Source organism: Macrotis lagotis, chromosome 1 (genome assembly GCF_037893015.1).
Source record: "Macrotis lagotis isolate mMagLag1 chromosome 1, bilby.v1.9.chrom.fasta, whole genome shotgun sequence".
In the NCBI taxonomy this organism is placed as follows: Eukaryota; Metazoa; Chordata; class Mammalia; order Peramelemorphia; family Peramelidae; genus Macrotis; species Macrotis lagotis.
In genome coordinates this window covers 235,949,021-235,968,746 of record NC_133658.1, presented here as the reverse complement: position 1 = coordinate 235,968,746, position 19,726 = coordinate 235,949,021, and the positions used below count along the sequence as shown (strand labels likewise).

The 19,726-nt window shown below is 36.8% G+C and overlaps 1 pseudogene; it reads left to right on the top strand.

The window, feature by feature from the left end:
• Positions 1-4,328: 4,328 nt before the first annotated feature.
• Positions 4,329-5,032, top strand: LOC141488097 (non-selective voltage-gated ion channel VDAC3 pseudogene; annotated as a pseudogene).
• Positions 5,033-19,726: the final 14,694 nt, after the last annotated feature.

Here is a 19,726-nt window from a genome sequence, read left to right as displayed (position 1 = left end):
CTGAGTCATATTTTTAAAACAAAAAGCCACTCCCCAATTGACAAATGGTCAAAGGATATGCAAAGGCAATTTGCAGATGAGGAGATCAAAGTAATCTATAGCCACATGAAAAAATGCTCTAAATCATTAATTATTAGAGAAATGCAAATTAAAGCTTCTCTGAGGTACCACCTCACACCTCTGAGATTGGACAGTATGACCGGGAAGGATAATGATCATTGTTGGAAGGGATGTGGGAAATCTGGGACACTATTACACTGTTGGTGGAGCTGTGAACTCATCCAACCCTTCTGGAGAGCTATTTGGAACTATGCCCAAAGGGCATAGACCCAGCAATAACACTACTGGGTCTATACCCTGAAGAGATGAGGAAAAAGGGTAAAAGCATTACTTGCACAAAAATATTTATAGCAGCCCCGTTTGTGGTGGCAAAGAATTGGAAATCCAGTAAATGTCTTTCAATTGGGGAATGGCTTAGCAAACTGTGGTATATGAATGTCATGGAACACTATTGTTCTATTAGAAACCAGGAGGGATGGGATTTCAGGGAAGCCTGGAAAGATTTGCATGAACTGAAGCTGAGTGAGATGAGCAGAACCAGAAAAACACTGTACACCCTAACAGCAACATGGGAGTGATGTTCAACCTTGAAGGACTTGCTCATTCCATCAGGGCAACAATCGGGAACAATTTTGGGCTGTCTGCAAAGGAGAATACCATCTGTATCCAGATAAGGACCTGTGGGGTTTGAACAAAGTGCAAGGACTATTCCCTTTAATTTAGAAAAAAACAGATATCTTATTGTCTGATCTTGTTACCTCTTAGACTTCTCTTCTCTTTAAGGATATGATTTCTCTCTCATCACACCCAATTTGGATCAAGGTACAACATGGAAACAAAGTAAAGACTGACTCTGCAGAGGGGAGGGGGGAGCGAAGCAAGATTGGGGGAAAAATGTAAAACTCAAATAATATCTTTAATAAAAATAAATTTAAATTAAAAAAATCTAATTATTAAATTTTAAGCATAACCATTTTTACCTCAGAAATCAAGTTTATTGTCTAGAGTAAAGTGATGGAGAAAATATTAATAATGCAGATTAAACTTATAGGTGTATCTATCATATTAAAAAGTATATTTTAAATGTGTCATGTATGCATTACATTCCACCACCCCAGTCTGGTTGTTAAACATTTTTCAGTACACAAGGAGAAAGGAAAAGGTTCTTCAGTTGTTGGGACCATGTGTGCTCCTTATGTATATGCCTTTCCACAGATGTCATCCACAGATGACCTTGAAGATGAGATGGTCATCCCCCAGCAGACCCAAATTTTAAGTACAAAGTATGGGAGTCCTTCAGAGAGTACTACACACAATACACTAAGAAGTTAAGCAATTTACCAGGGTCACTCATGTATTAAAGAGGTGCAACTCGACTGAGTCTTCTGGATTCTGAGGTCAAGATTATCTACCGAACCCCACTGCCTTTCCCTTAATAAATATTTATCGATGAATTGATTGATCCCTATTTTCCTTAGACCTGTCTTTTGAGACCCATGAAGTCAGGATACCCAAACCTCTGACACAGGCATGACAACTGAAAAGAGTAGACAAGAGTTCTAAGGCTTTGGGGACAGAAATTGATGCTGTGACTCAGTCATTCTCCTCATCATCTGAAATTTCAAGGTTCTCTTTGCTTATAGCTTGCCATAGTAAACTTGCCCACAAACATGCCAATAATGGGAAGATCCACCCAGGAACACCCAGTCCTGAGTCTGCCCTGTTCTTCCATGAAGATCAAAGTATTCTTGACCTGAAGCTGAAAGAGATTGTCTAGTTCGATCCCCTCATTTTCCAGATAAGAAATCTGCACAGGAACAGCTGACACTTATAAAAAAAAAATTGCCATCTTAATTTAATCCTTAACAACTCAGTGAGATAGAAATTGGGCAATAAGTATTGACTAAGAGTTTACAGTGTGGGGTGGTGTAGTGGTGTAGTGGATAAAGCACTGGCCCTGGAGTCAGAAGTACCTGGGTTCAAATCCAGTTTCAGACACTTAATAATTACCTAGCTGTGTGGCCTTGGGCAAGCCACTTAACCCTGTTTGCCTTGCAAAAACCTAAAAAAAAAAAGAGTTTACAGTGTGCTTGGAACACAAGTTTACAATGTGTTTGTGCACTGGAACACAAATAAAGGCAGAAATAATCCCTGCCCTCAAGGAATGAACATTCTAATGGAGGAGATAATATGGAAATAGTGAGGTACATATAAGAAATAGAGAGAATAGAAAGGTAACCTGAAAGTTGAATGTATTAGTAGCTGGAGAGATGAGGAAAGGTCACATACAGAAGGTGAGATTTAAACTAGGTCTTGAAGATTAGGAAATCTAAACATATCTCAGCACGGGAGATGGCCAAGTAATAATGGGCCATGTCTGAAGAAAAGAAAATAGATCCATATAGCTGGATTTTAGAATGCTTAGAGAGTACTACAAAAAGAAGACGTACAAAAAGATTAGAAAGAAAAAAAGGGGCCAGGTAATGAAGAGGGGTGTGTGTTTGTGTGTGTGTGTGTGTGTGTGTGTGTGTGTGTGTGTGTGTTTATATGTATATAAAAAAAGAGAGATATATGGAGAGAGAAATCCTAAAGGTAATATGGAGACAATAGAGTTCATGAATGGATATATGAGGAGAGTGACATGATCAGATCTATCCTTTAGGAAAAAGCTTTTCGTTAACTACATGGACAATGAATTGAAATAGGGAGAGAGATGAGGCAAGGAAACTAATTAAGTTACTAAATACTCCAGTTGTGAGGTGAAGAGGGTTTGAATTAGAGTGGGGATGTTTTAGAGGAGATGTAGAGATTTTGTAAAGGCAGAAAAAACAAGATTGGCATCAGATTCAAAGTATAAAATGAATGCAAGTGAGGAATAAGGAATGACAATCAGATTGTAAGCCAGTGTGATCAGGAGGATGATAGTAAGGCATTTAACAATAATGGGTTTAATTAGATAGAGGTGAGGTATTGGGAGGAAAGATAATGACATTGTTTTAGACATATTGAATTTGAGAAATCTATAGCATATCCAACCAGTAGTTGGTCACATTTGTATGAAACATAGGAGATAGATGGCATAGAATAATCTACATTGAAATGATAATTAAATCCATAGAAACTTATGAAATCCCCAAGTGAGAAAATATATACTATCAGAAGCAATGCAAATAATGTATGGAAAGTGTTTTGGTAATCTTAAAAGGACACAAGCATACATATATACATGAATATGAGCATATATGTACATTTTATAATTATAAAAATTTTAACTAGACCTGTCATTTCTTCAATGTAGGGAATTCTCAAGGGTAAAAGGAAAAGAAAAAGAAAAAGAGATGGAGCCTTAGGGTACACCTATGGTTAGTGGACATGACATAGATGAAACTACAGCAGAGGAGTCTGGTAATTCAGATGGAAGGAGAATCAGGACAAATAGAATCAATGATGTTTGTCCTTCATTCTTGAGGAAGGCTATAACATCAGGAAGTGATACCATGACAAGCACATGAATTGGATTAGAGTGAGGGGATACTGTGCCAAATCTCCAGCCTCATTTTTTCTTCTAGTCATTTGGGTCCAGTGACTAGATATGAATCAGGATGACTGAATACATAGTAATCAGGGTTAAGTGAAATCCCCAAGATTATACAGTTAGGAAGTAACTGAGGTTGGATTTGAATTCAGGTCCTTTTGACTTCAGGGCAAACTCCCCCTGCCCCCCACCAATGCCATCTAGCTGCCCTAAACCTAAAAGGGAAAGGATATCTGGGAAGAAGTAATCAACCAAATATTGCAAATGGGTTCTCATAGGTAAGAACTGAGAAAGGACCATTAGATTTGGCAATTAAATAACTTTGAAGAAAGCAGTTTAATTGAATTATGACTTCCAAAAATGGATTTCAGTGGATTTAAAATAGAGTGAGAAGAGAGAAAATATAGGCACTTTGAACAAATGGATTTTTAGAAAGCATTATCCAAGAAGATATAGGACAGATATAGGACAATAGCTATAGGAGATAGTAGGATCAAATAAGGGTGTTGTTTGTTGTTGGTGTTGTTTTAAGGATGGGTAAGATGTGACCATATTTGTAAACAGCAGGGAATTAACCAGTAGATAGAGAGAAATTGAAGAAAAGGGGAAGGAATTATTTTGGGGTCAGGGGAGAGTTGGCACATTCAAGAATGCTGGCATTTCTTCCCTCCCCTACTCTCCTTGGCTACTCTCTGTGGCACAGACCCTTTCTGAGAAGACATTCCTGAAAGAAATGTGTAACACACCAAGTTACTGTGACCTAGGAAAGGCTGACAAGGGTGTCTTCAACAAGGATATGGGTCTTATATGTTTAAAATAGACCTTAAAAACCAAAACTTCCAGGGAGTGGAATTTTTCTACTTCTAGTCACTCAAACGCTGACACAGGCAAAGCTTCAGATAATTTGGAAACCAAGTATCAGATTTGTGACTACAAGCATAGTCTTAATTCAAAAATGGAACATAGAAAATATTCTGGGGATGGAAATCAGCATGGAGAATTGGTTGATGGTTCGAAGGTGACTTGACACTAAATTACTATCCAAATACAAGACAGAAGAGTGAGGAATTAAAAGCCTTCCATAAATAGGACTATTTCTGTATTGACAGAAATGTTGACATTGATTTCTTATCCAATCATCAATGCTTGGGCTGTATGGGCTTATGAAGGTTGGCTTGCTGACTATCAGATGAATTTTGACATGGTCAAATCCAAACTGTCTCTGCTTAATTTTGCCCTGGATTACAAGACTGCTGCCTTTCAGCAGCACACACACATGTGAACAATGGCACTGAATCTGAAGGGTCAATCTATCAAAAGGTTAATGAGAAGATTGAAGTTTCAATAAATTTTCCTTGGAAAGCTGGCAGTAACAACATCTGTTTTGACATTGCTACTAAGTACAAGTTGAATCAAAAAACTTATCTGGGAAAATGAATAATGTTAGCTTTACTGGACTGGGATCAACTCTCAGTTTTAATAGATGGAAAAAACTTCAATATAGGAGGTCATAAGTTTGGGTGAGATTTGAATTGAATGTTTAATATAGTTTTTTAAGAAAAGTATAAAATCTCATTGGAAATGAAGGTAGAACCCAATCTACTTTGATTTTAATATTCTTCTATGAAATTTCAACAATGTGAATTTTTTCTTCCAAGGAATTGCTGTATTGACACTATGCTAAAGTCTGAAGATTTTTGAGTCCATTATAACGAGAGATACCTGAAGGCTTGCATCGAAGTTGTAATGTTTGTGAGAAATTCAAGTTTAATTTCTTGGTATTATTTTAAATTTGTTCTTCAAAGTCAGTGTGGTGTCATGTTATGAAAGAAATGACCCGATTCTCCAATTGTACTGGATGTTCTATACCACTTTTCTATGACCTGTTATCATATCGGTCTCTTCTCTATAGTGAAAGCTTTGTTTTTGCATTAGAGAAAAATAAATTAATCACATTTGGAACATGGAAAAGACCAGAGGAAATGGGACCAAGGGCATTTGTGTGGACTTTGCATTGGCAAAGAGAAGGGCCCATCTCTTTGTATGAGACAAGAGAGAAGAAAATAATGGGAGAAAATGTGTAATAAGAGATTGCAGGGGCAAGGGAGAAGAGGAAATTCTTAGCTAATGGTCTCAATTTTTTTCAGTGCAATATGAATTGAGGTCCTTGGTTGAGAGGGTAAGGGTTGAGGGTGCCAAGAGTTTTGAGGAGATATGAGAAACTTTGGAATAGCCACCATAAAGAATAAAACAATTATGGAGGAGTTGAATAATTTCATTACTACAATAAGGGCCTAGTCAAAATAGATGATATTATTTTGTAGTGACTCAATTAGCATGACTTCACATTTCCCATAGCTATGTTCAGCAGTATATGAATGGGAGTAAAGGAGACCACAGTAATCCAGGGCTGGGAGTTGTTGGGGTGTGATCAGTTAAGAGACAAAGGGATAAGAGGTTTCAGAGAGCAATGTAGTTTAGAGCCGTGTTGTTTAAAAGGTTGGAAGAAAGTAGGAGAGTCTAGCCAGTGTGAGAGTGAAGGCCTGGGGAAGAACTGAGGAATGGATACAATGAAGTTCACTGTAGAAGTAAAGAAGATGGGGTATATGGAATGATAAAGATTATAATCAGATAAAGACATTTCAGAGTTTATGAACATGGAAGTGGAACATTTGTGCATGCTGGCAAATCAAGGTTGTGACCATCTCTCTATGTAGCTAAGATTAAAGTCATAAGAAATGAATGCATTGAGCAACTGGAAAGTTAGGGCATTTTAGGGGTCATCAATATATACATATATATATGTATATATTGAAGACCTCTGATAAGAGGTAAAGCATTGGGATGGAGAGAAAGACCATAAGCCAGGCACTGAAATCATTGGGGAAAGGAGAAAGGTAGTTTAGTAGAATTCAATAGAGAATATAACTATAGGTATTATTTTATAGATAAATTTATTATTACAGATACTATATTACAGATAAATAAATGAAGGCTTAGATCCTTGCCCATGATAACTGAGCTGTATTTCTCAAGGGTATCCTGCAAACCTGATAGTTGTTTGATTACATTTTCAAAGTTCTCTCCATCGTACCATGCCTCCCTCTGACCCCCATCTATAGATAGCCTCTGTGTTTCCATGATGATATGGAGGAAATGCTAATAATATATTTCCATTTTTTTCCATTTCCATTTTTTCCTTAATTTCCACACCTCCCCCCCAAAAAAAAGATCTTCAGGAAAAAAAGAGATAAAAATGTCCTCCCTTCCTCACTATCCAACCTTTCCGAACAATCTCCCTGTTTCTGCCTGCTCCTCTCCCCACCTCCTACCTCAAGTTTTTTATTTCAAGAGCTAGGGAGGGACCTTTTTGATTGTGCTTTAAAATGTCCTACTCCTAAGCTAGGGTTCTGAATCTGTAAACTATAGAATTAATTGATTTAGAGCTGGAGGAGATCTCAGAAGTCACATTGTCCATATTCCAATATTATAGGTGAGGAAATTGAGCAACCAAAGAGGTTAAGTGATTTGCCTAAGATCCCATAGTTAGAAACTAGTACAAGTAGAATCTGAACTCAGATAATTCAGAATCAGATTTTTTTCTATTGGACCTCTCTTTCAGTACCCTCAAACTGTAAGCCAAATAGCATGGCCTTTGCTTCAATCAAATCAAAAACTCTTTTTTGAGAAGATATAATCTCTTCAGTACCCTCAAGCTATAAGCCAAATGAACTTTGCTTCATCCAAATCAAAAACTCTTTTCAATGAGAAACAATCAATTAAGTGACTTGCCCAAGTGTCTGAGGCTGAATTTGAACCAGGTCCTTTTGACTTCAGAGTTGGTGCTGTATCCACTGTACCACCTACACGCCTCCAAATCATATAAACTTGAAGGAATTAAGGACACTCCACCGGCCTTACCATTAAACCATCTATCATGCCACATTGGATTCTTGTTACTAGGGCTGCTTAGGATTGCTTCCTTGGTTGCCAGCCTCCCTAGTAACACTATTTACAGAATAGCAAAACTAATAATAATTGTTATTATTATTTATTTATTAGACAAATCAATGCAGTTTCCTTTCCCAGGGCCTGAACAGGTTTCCCTGAGCATTTCCATTCCAGGACCAAGACCCTTTGAGTGCTTCCAATGGACTCTTTTGAAAGTTCTTCACATTGCTTGCAGCTAAATCAGATTCAGCTAAAAGAAATTCCCTCTCACCTTTGGTAAATAAAAAAGAAAGAAAAAAATCAATAAAATAATTTCCAATCTGCTCCTTATGACTCAATGCCCCACTGATCAGAATGAGTCAGGAACAAATACATCAGCTCAGCGAGGAAACAGTTTTCAGAAATAAGATTTGATCTAGTTGGCTGAACAATCATTATGCTCAAAATTTCTATACCACATTTGCCAGTCAGTTGAGCTCCTACAGGAGCAGTGTTGCTCCTTCCAGCTAGCACTGGTTTTCCAGAAAGCATTTATAATCACTTTGAAGACAGGCAAATCATCTAAGGGAAATGCTGAACTCAGACCAATGAAAAGCAACAGCTCTTTGGATGTAATAAAAATAATAGAACCACTCTAAGCACACATAGAAACTGAGAATCAGAATTGGAATTGGAAAGAGAGAAGGGCCCTTAGAGGTTATGCAGTCCATCAGCTCACTCACTGTAGGCATTCCCTTTAGAGTTCCTCTGAAAGGTGGTTACCCAGCCTCCAGGAGAAACTCTCCAAAGACACTGGGAATCCATTTTTGATTTGTTCTAAATCATCTGAGCATATCAATCAGAAAAAACATATTCTCTTTCGCCTGAAGATTAGAATCAAGATGGTGTGCCCTTGTGTATATATGTATTTTTAAATGACCTACTTTTATCCTTAAATTGAATACTTTCTCTTCCTCTTACACACATGGTGTTTGCTAAGAGAAACAACAACAGTAATGATGATGATTCAATAAGAATAGTTGACATATAGATTCTCTTGATAAATGGCATAGCATGGTACATAGAGAAATGGTTTCAATGTCAGAAAGAGTTCAAGTCTTCATCTCTGACACCTATTGGCTTTATGACCATAGGTAAGTCACTTAACTGCTTACCAGGAGCTCCTTCAATAAAATAAATCAATGGTCCAATTTTGAAAACATGTGTGTTTATTATCCATCATCTTATTTGTATTGTTGATCAGTTGTTTCCATCATATCTGAACCCAATTGGAGTTTTCTTGGCAGAGATACTAGAATGGGCTGGGATTTCCATCTCCAGTTCTTTTTACAAATGAGAACTGTGTCAAACAACACTGTTCAAGTGACTTGCCCAGGGGTCATACAGCTAGTCTCTTAGGTCAGAATTGAAATCAAGAAGATAAGTCTTCCTGACTTCAGGTCTGGCACCTTACACAATGCACCATCTAGCTGTCTCTTTCAATTCTGCAAAGCAGAAATTACACACTTATAATGAGGTTTACAATTCTTTCCTATTAGTATCCCCAAAAGGATAGGGTAGGCTATTAGTAAAGTGCTTGGAGATCCTTTGACGGAGAGTGCTCCATATAGACCTATATATTGACAAGCCCCAGTGCAATAGTCTCGTAGTGTCTAGTTAGAAAACATGGGTTTCTTTTCCCCAAGGATCAGCTAACTATAAGTTTGATATAACAGACAGATAGCATGGGAGCATCGGGGTGCATCGGATGGTTTACAGTCCTGAGCCAAGCACCCAGTGTCTGTTGATGGTGATGATGATGACAGTAATCAGCATCCCCTATAAACTCAGAACAAAAAGGAAATGAAAATAAATCAAGCTAATCCAAGAAAAGGGGGAGAGAGGAGGTGTAGAGAAACAATATGATTTCTCTCTGCTGCTGGCACTCATTTCCATCCCTTTGTGTTTGTCAAAAGCTCTGTGAGAGAAAAGTGAAGAGAATGATGCTAAAGGCAGTGTTGTATGGTGGAAAGAGAAGACCTGGGTCTCAAGTTCTGGCTTTGCCTCTTGACTAGCTGTGGGAGCTCAGGCAAATTACTTCCTTTCCCGGGGCCTCCGTTTTGTCACCTGTAAAATGAGGCAATAGGAAGAGACAGTCTCTAAAGCTCCTTCTGGCAATAACATCCTATGACTCTAGGAAGCCTAAGCATCACTTTGAGTGAAATTAGCCTGCATGATTTCTATCAGCTAGAGGGAAGAGAAGCTAGTCATAGATGCTGGTAAGCATCGTGATGTCTTCCTGTCTTTCCACAGTCTCATATCCCTGGCCCATGTACCTCAGCCCCCTGCCTAAAAGGATAATCATGGTAATGGTTAGCATTTACATGACACTTTACGTGTGTTATTTTAAAACACGAGGCTATTACTATCCACATTTCAAAGACAAAGAAACTGAAGTAAACAAGATTAAGTGGCACAACTAGTAATTGTCTGAGATAATTCCTAACCCCATGTCTCCCTCACCTCTATCCACTGAGTCACCTAGATTTCTGAAAGAATGAATATAATATTGACAATCGTCTTAAGCTCATCAGTTGGGTGACAAGTATGAAGAGCTGACTAATAACCTAAACATTAATCTAACCTAAGTACTACAGATATTAAAGGGGGGGAAGAAGTCCCTACTTACAAGGAACTCATATTTTAACAGGGCAGCAACATGTATATCATCATTTCTAACTGATGACTAGGCAGCCACAAATCAAATAGCCACAGCAAGTCTCTGAACCACTGAGGCCAACAATCAGGGTAACATCAAATGCATCAAAATCTAAAGTGTGGGCTCTTTGTTGTTGCTGAAATGTGTCCAACTCTTCATGACCCCATTTGGAGTTTTCTTGGCAAAGATTCTGGAGTTTGACATTTCCTTCTCCTGGTCATTTTACAGAAAAGGAAACTACAACCAATAGGGATAAGTGACTTGCCCAAGGTCACACAACAAATCTGAGGCCAGATTTGAATTCAGGAAGAAGAGTCTTCCTGACTCCTGACTGGTTATCTTGTTATCAGACAGTAACAAGAGAAACAGATTATCTCCTAGACTTTCTACAGGAGAGAAAACATGACTCTATGCAAGAACCAAAGAACTGGTTCCTTTTCATTGGTTAGTCTCACCCCAAGAATTCCAGTATATTAGAACAAGAAGGCACTTTTAAAAGGACTATGACTCTCTGGCTCCTCTGCTATGCTGATATGAGTTTTAGTGAGAGGTAAAGGAATGTGCTAGTCAGAATGTACTGGAGTCAGCTGGGAGAGGTAAGTGAGAACTGAATGTTAAATTTTCAGTATGGGCATTTACCCTCCAGAAACCAGCAATTGCAGCCAATCAGGACTTGGTGCTTTGAACAAAGTCAGTGTTCAATAAATGTTGAATTGGATTAAGGAGAATAGTTAACAAAAATGCAGAGGAGGCAAAGGTGCACAAAGCATATTCATGAAACAATGAGATCACCCAGTTTTGCTGAAGTAGAAGCTTGCAACTAGATAGGAATGGGAAAGAAGACTGGAAAGGCCGAATTAAGCATTGGGGAATGGGGATAGATGGGGTGGGCTGTGAGGTGAAGAGATGGGACTTAGAGTGAGTCCCCCTGAAGTTCACAATCTGATCTCTCCCAGCAAGTTCTCAATGATTAGAGTGAAAGAAGGACAGACAATAAGATGAACTCTTATTACCTCTAGCTTATCTACAGCAATTTAAGGTTTACAGTAAATCAGTTGCCACAATGAGGAAGGCAAAAATGAGAGGACCTAGAAACCATTCCAGCCAGCATCAAAAATTTGATTTCCTTGCCAAAAGAGATATGGCAAGCAAAGACAACATCAGTTAGGATGGAAAATCAATCCTGAGACTGATATACTTTGGAAGGGATTGATGGATCTCAATAAGATAAACCAATACCAAATATTTGAGGGGGAAAAAAACAAAGATGCTAATACTTGTGTCCCCCAAAACATAAAAACTGATGAACTATCAATAAAAACTGACAGATATACCTATTTTTCCCACATCTACAAAATCTTTATGAGAAAATTTACACATATATTGAGGCCATCTTTGATTAAAGTATGAAAAGGGAATAGGCAGGTTTTAGTAAAAATACCATACAACAGACTACTTATCTTTATATTACAAAATTGACTGAAAGGTAAAGAATACAAAATTTGTCTGTGATTTATAAAAAAGGGTATTTGATTTGATAGAATAAAATACTTCCTTAAAGGATCTTCCCCAATGAGACATCCCATGGGTGTCTTCATCTAGTCACAGCAATAAGTCAGGTATTGCTAGGTTGAAGTCCTAGGGGCTAAGGTTTGCCTAGGACTCATTGCTCCTGGGTTACAAGTCTTCTCAACAGGAAAATAAATTTCTCTGTAATTCAATTCCTTCCTCAAATTCCTAAAGAACAATTCTTTTTTTTTTTGGTTATAGTCTGAGAAGGGGTTTTTAACTTGGGATCCATGAACTTGCATTTTTGTGTGTGTTTGTTTTATTATTTTGATAAGTGTATTTCAATAGAATTAGTTTTTTCATCATATATACATATATGTATATATGTATATATACATATACATACATATATATATGTATATATATATATATATATATATATATATATATATATATATATATATATAAAACTCTTTTTTCTGAAAAGGGTCCATGGGTTTCATGAGACTGCCAAAGGTGTCACTAACAGTTGTAGAACAGGTAGTTGTATTCCCCCACAAAAGGGGATGCCGAACAACAAAGAATCATAGAATGATTACAATCAGTTGAGAGGATAATATACAAGCCTCACTGGGCCATTTACAAAGAATTTCTGCTAATTAGGCTTTTATATTTCACCTCCATTGTGGACAGACCAATCAATATCAAGTGAACTCCTTTTGGATTTTTTTATCCTTCTCCCTCTCCCTTCCATTTCCATCCCTCCTCCTCTTTCTCCCTCCTTCTTCTTCTACCCCAAGTGCTGTAGTAGCTGCTATCCTACTGCCTGAGTACCTTAGAAGGAGATAGTAACTGACTTTTAAGATCTCATAAGGCTTTTTACCAAAGGGGGAAAAAGACAGAAACAACAGGCAGCCCTATCACATACAGACTTTCCTAGAAGTCCATCAGATAAGTACTTTATGTTGGTCAGGATAAAGGTGCCCCCGCTGCCACTCTATCTTCCACAGCTCAGAGTCATTCTGTCATTTCAAGACCAATAAGAAGAAAAGGTCTGAGGAGCAGAGATTTTAATGTATCATCTGAGTTCTAGGTCAATAGCCCACGAAAAGACTATTCTTCCTCAAAGAATAGGACTCCTTAGTTATCATTGCCACCAGGAAGCAGTCAGAGAAAACCCCAGGACTCTCTGAAGTTGGGAAAGGGGAGAGGATCCTCCACATGAATGGAGCCCATCCCTAACCTCTATACCCTTGATTTAATATGCTCCAAGGGGAAAAGAACAAGCTCTTAAGTCCTACTATGTGCCAAAAATGTTGCTAAACATTTCAGCAATATTATTGCATCATATCCTCACAATGACCCTAGGAAGTAAGTGCTATTATTAACCCTATTTTATAATTAAAGAAACAGGCATAGAGAGATTAAATGATTTGCCTAGTTACATGGTTAGTAAATGTCAAAGATCAAATTTGAACTCAGGTCTTCTGATTCTATCCACTACACCATTTAGTCACCTATTATCCGGAGGGAGAAGGCAAAGAATACTGCATTCAGATCAAATTAGACTCCTTGGTAAAAGCAATATCAGAGATAACTTCATCTGACAATCTTCTAAATTTAAGAAAACTATAAAATGGTGACCAAAGTTATTTGCCATTGTCCTGGAGGATGACCATAGCATAATGGAAGAGGAATTCCTCATAAGATCTTCTACAAGCTCCTATTATTGAGTGACATTATGCAGATTGCATCAAGTCCAGAACTCTACTTCCTCACTTTTGCACATTTCTACTCAAAAGAACTCAATGAAACCATACAAACAGGAAAAACCAAGTGGATGAAGATGATCTAGACTAAACTATACAGTTGGATCATTAGGAGGTGGGTTCATCTATACATAATATCTTGAACTACAGATAGACAATATCTAGCTAGCATTAAATAGCATTAATTTGACTAGTATTAAATAGTATTAAAATGGCAAGTTAGATTGACTTTAGGAAATTGGACAGCATTTTAATGATCTCAAGCATTTCTCTGCAACAGAAAATCAACTTTTAAATATGAATATTCTCCCAAGTGTACCAAAAGACTATGAATCATAGAATTCCACAATTTCTAGAGAATCTTAATGAAACTTTACACAAAGGAAAACAAAGAGGTTCATGGAGGGCATGAATAAGCTACAAGATAATAACAAGAAAGAATTGTGTCCAAGAAGTGGAATAAAGGAAATCTTCAAAGAAAGGTAAAGGAGGTAGGTGGGTTAGTCACATTTCAAGAATAAAAAGTAACCCATGGACATTTTTTTTGCAAGGCAATGGAGTTAAGTGGCTTGCCCAAGGCCATACAGCTAGGTAATTATTAAGTGTCTGAGGCTGGATTCGAACTCAGAGCCATGCTCTATCCACTGTACCACTTAGCTGCCCCACCCATGGACATTTTGAGATCAGCATTGGTAATCCATAGGTCCTGAGGCCTATAAGAAGGTGTCCATCAAATGGGGTAGACCTTTCTGTAGGATTTACAACTTGTACAAAATGTGAAGGCATAAATGGATTGTGCTCTGTGCTATTGGAGGAAATAACAAATAGCTAGCACTTTAAGTTTGCAAAGCACTTTATAAATATTATCTCATTTGAGCTTCACAACAACTTTGGAAAGGTAGACGCTATTATTATAGATGAGGAAATCTGACGCAGATAGAGATTTAAATGACATATACAGGTTCATAAAGCTAGTAAATGTCTGAGCCTGAAATTGAACCCAGGTCTATCTATCCTATAAGCCCTGTTAATATAGGAATACTCATATTGGTATACTTATTTATCCTTCAAAGTCTTATGATCTAAGATCCATAAAACTATTTTCCTGTAACCACCTTGGAAGGAAGACAATGAAAATATCATTCTTCCCATTGTTCAGAAAAAAGAATCTAAGCATCAAGATCACATGATTTATAAACATCAGATCCAGATATGGAGTCAAGAATCCTGATTCCAAATTCAAAATTCTTTCTACCATGTTGGCTTCCCAGTAGATACTGGGAGGAACCAGAGTCATTATTAGTAACGCTTCTTTATCATATACATCCTTATCTCTACTCCATTTCCCTTGTCTTCTATTCTTTCTTTCTCTTTCCTATTTCTTCTGCCAGTGCCTTTGTTTTAATTCTCCCCTTTAATCTGTCTTTAGGAATGCTAGTATATCTTTATCTCTTTACCAGGGTCAGGCCCTAACCAAAGGCTCCACTATCCTTAGATTGACAGTCCCTGGTGTCTACTCATGCCAGTTCATTTGGAAGTATTAGCTCAATCACGGGTAATGGGTATGGGGGTGAAGAGATGTTTTCCACAATATCTGGCCAAATGAAAAGCATCAGGCTATATGCCATGTATCAAGATGAACTTATCAGAACTACTGGAATAATTAACCTGTGAGATGGTCAGTGAGTTGGGCAAGTTGGGAAGAGCTAGAAGGACCAAAGAAGTGAGTATAAGAGAGCTCAGAATTGGAAAGAATATCAAATTAAATGCATGTATTTTGGAACCCTCTGGCCTGAAAAATAAGAAGACCTGGATTCTAGACCAAGTTATCTGCCATTCGGTAACCCTGGATAAATCAATTTTATGATTCAATGGCAAAGACAACCCTCGAGGTCATATTATACAACCCTGTGTTCCATTGTTCAGACCAATATGTAAATGAATGAGCAAATCTTTATGAAAAAATAAACAGACAAATTTTAGGTAATGATCTCATCTTCAGCCCAGCAAATAAAAACCTATCCACACTTTTTCTTCTAGTGACTATTATCCACATTTTCCCATAAAGATCTATACAGTCTGCAAGATGCAAGGCTCTAGTTCCCTTGAGATCATGAGGATAAAAGAAGAACATATGAATTTTCCACTGATGATTCATTGTTATACGACTATTCTACCCTCCTTTTCAATCTCATATCTCTGGTGTTTTTCTTACACTTTCCACATCAAATTTGAATTTCTTCATTTGATTTTTGAGATTCAAGAAAAACATGTCTTATAAGTATAAATATGGTCTGTTCATGAGACAATGGAGAGAATGCCCTAACTAAAATGGAGAATTGGACATGAAGGACTGGAGGAATAAGGTTAGATACATAGAATAGGGCCAAGATAAGCAAGACTTCAAAAGTCAAGCAAAGAAATTTAAATCTGATGTGGAAGAAAGTTGCTTTAATGCCAGAGATATATCATGGCTTTTGCAAAAGAGAATGACATGATGAAAGTAGTTTTTAAAAGCAGTGATCTGCCATTGATATGCTGGATGGATAGAATACAAGATAACCAAGTCAAGAAAGGAAGGTAGGAAGTCACTGAAAGAATCCTATGATATGATGACTATGGTTCTGTCAGTGAAGAGAGAGGAAAGTCTAAATTAAGACCGAATCTATGATTTGATTGGAAAGAAACATTTGTTTTTTTAAGAAAGATTTTATTTATTTTGAGCTTTACAATTTTCCCCCCATTCTTGCTTCCCTCCCCCCACCCCCCACAGAAGGCATTCTGTTAGTCTTTATTGGCTCCATGTTATACACTGATCTCAATTAAATGTGATGACAGAGAAATCATATCCTTAAGGAAGAAAAATAAAGTATGAGATAGCAAAATTACATAATAATATAACTTTTTTTCTAATTTGGTGTTAATAGTCTTTGGTCTTTGTTCAAAGTCCATAATTCTTTCTCTGAATACATATTGTATTCTCCATTTCAATAGCCCAAAATTGTCCCTGGTTGTTGCACTGAAGGGATGAGCAAGTCCATCAAGGTTGATCATCACCTCCATGTTGCTGTTAGGGTATACTATGTTTTTGTGGTTCTGCTCATCTCACTCAGCATCAGTTCATGCAAATCTTTTCAGGCTTCCCTGAATTGCCATCCCTCCTGGTTTCTAATAAAACAATAGCGTTCCATGGCATACATATACCACAGTTTGTTAAGCCATTCTCCAATTGAAGGGCATTCACTTAATTTTTGATTTTTTGCCACCACAAACAGGGCTTCTATAAATATTTTTGTACAAGTGATGTTTTTACCCTTTTTCATAATCTCTTCAGGGTATAGACCCAGTAGTGATATTGCTGGGTCAAAGTGTATGTATATTTTTGTTGCCCTTTGGGCATAATCCCAAATTGCTCTCCAGAAAGGTTGGATGAGTTCACAGCTCCACCAACAATCTATTAGTGTCCCACATTTCCCGAATCCCTTCCAACATTGATCGTTGTCCTTTCTTGTCAGAATAGCCGGTCTGAGAGGTGTGAGGTGGTATCTCAGATATGTTTTAATTTGCATTTCTCTAATAAGTAATGATTTGGAGCAATTTTTCATATGACTATGGATTGCTTTGATTTCCTCAGCTGTAAATTGCCTTTGCATATCCTTTGACCATTTGTCAATTGGGGAATGGCTTGTTCTTTTGAAAATTTGACTCAGTTCTCTGTATATTTTAGAAATGAGTCCTTTGTCAGAAATACTAGTTGTAAAAATTGTTTCCCGATTTACTACATTTCTTTTGCTCTTGGTTGCAGTGGTTTTGTCTGTGCAAAAGCTTTTCAATTTAATATAATCAAAATTATCTAGTTTGTTTTGAATGATATTCTCTATCTCTTCCTTGGTCATAAACTGTTTCCCTTAAAAAGAAACATTTATAAGTGGAAAAAAAGTCAGATGTATTTGATGACTGAAAGGATGAGAGTCCAGTTAAGTAGGCATCATGCAAAGATGAATCCCAGATCTTTGGGATTTCAAGAAATTCTATTCTAAATACCTTGAAAATAATTTTAAAAGATACCTCATTCTCTATTAACAGAGTTCCAGTATAAAGGGCTTGGTGCTAGAAGTTTCAAGAGGTTGATTAGAGTATCATTCTGCCACTATCTCCCTAATGTTTTTGTCCTTCATTGTTTTTTAGGTTTTTGCAAGGCAAACAGGGTTAAGTGGCTTGCCCAAGGCCACACAGCTAGGTAATTATTAAGTGTCTGAGACCGGATTTGAACCCAGGTACTCCTGACTCCAAGGCCAGTGCTTTATCCACTACACCACCTAGCCTTCCCTGTCCTTCATTTTCAAAGGAGATCAGAACATCAGGGAGGTGATACCATGACAAGCACATGAATTGGATTTGAATGAGAGGTTACTGTGCTAAGTCACCAGCTTCTCACAACTACTCCAGACGTCAGGTTCCTCATCTGTAAAGTAATATAAGATTATTAGTCCAATAAAGAAGAAGGATGAGGATCAGGATTAAGGCAGAAAATGGAAAGGAGTAATAATGTTTCAGTACTTTCAAAGTGTTTGATATATATTTTCTTATTTGAAAGTGTAAGATATAATCAATGCAAGTGTTTTGAAATTTTTTCCAAATTCTATATAAATCAGTATAACTTATTTTTATTAATATAAAGATTTAAAACACTTACATACTCACATATAACTATGAATTCATTCATTTGTGCATTTGAATTTCCTCTTCAATGATACAGGTCTCAATCCTTCCATGACTCCTGCTTTTATCCTTGAATAAGTTTTTCTCAATAGATGTGAAAAATAAGTCTGTTAATTTGAAAATGCTATAAACTTTTAAAGTGTTACAAAAATATTATATTTGCTAATATAATATTTCTACACATTATAAATTTTTCTTTTAAAAATTTGATTTATGGAATAAAACAATCATTTCTATAACTACAATTAGAAAGATGGTAACACATGAAACTGCAAATCTATGTACAGGCAATCCTTTTCTAATATACAAAAAAATTATCATGTAAATTTCTTTTCTCTTTTTTTCCCTTTCCCCTCCTACCACCCTAGAGATGGCTATCATTAGTCACAAATATGTGTGTATGTGAATATATATATATGGATATATATATATATATATGCAAAATTGTTCTGCACACATATCTATTTATCAATTCTTTTTCTAGATGCAGATAGTGTTTTTCTTCATATGTTCTTTCAAAGTCATTCTTAAAACAATGTTGCTATATACAATATTTTCTTGTTCCTGCTCATTTTGCTCTTCCTTATTTCATGCAAGTCTTTCCATGTTTCTAAAATCATTGAGCGCATCATTTCTTTTAGCACAGTGGTATCCCATCACAATCATATGCCACAACTTGTTCACCATTCTCCAATTGATGGGCATCCCTGAAATTTCTGGTTCTTTGCCACTACAAAGAAAGCCACTATAAACATTTTAGAACATAGAAGTTCTTTTCCTTTTTCTATAATCATTTTTAGAAATAGATCAAGTAGTGGTATTGCTGGGTCAAAAGGAATTTTTAATTTTCACAGTGCTTTCATACCCATTACTATTAATCATAAAATTAAAGTATTAATAAGAGACTGAGCAATTATTTCTTTTCTTTTTTAGAAAAAAACAAAAGGAAAAGAAGATCTAAAAAAACCAAAACAACCATTTGGCTACAATCCATAATTATGGAGTATTGTGACTACATCATTTAAGAGAAGAGCATCTATTAAAGCAAGGAAAGAAAAATGATCTCTCATTGCCATCCCTCTTTCCTCAGTTACAGAATCCTATTTCTTTCCTTGTGATAAAACTACTGTCACAGAGAATGTGTTATCCTATAAAGAGCCAGCTGATCAGAAGTTCCTCCTTGGCCAATTGCCTCTGATGTAGGCCTAAAAGAGGCTAATCTTCAGTTTAGGGAAATCACACATTTCCTAGTAATCCATATTAAATTTCTCCTAAACTTTCTAGTACTTTAGAAAAGCAGCTTAAGTTTGCTCTTCCACCCTAGTATGTCAATTCTTCATTCCAACATGGAAGTGACCCTGGATTCCTGGAGCTTAGACTGCCAGTTTCTATTAAAAGTTGGGAAGAGAACATGATAATGCCAGATGTGGGAGCCAGGGGACTTGGATTCTTTTTTTTTTTTGAACTGATATTTTATTTTAT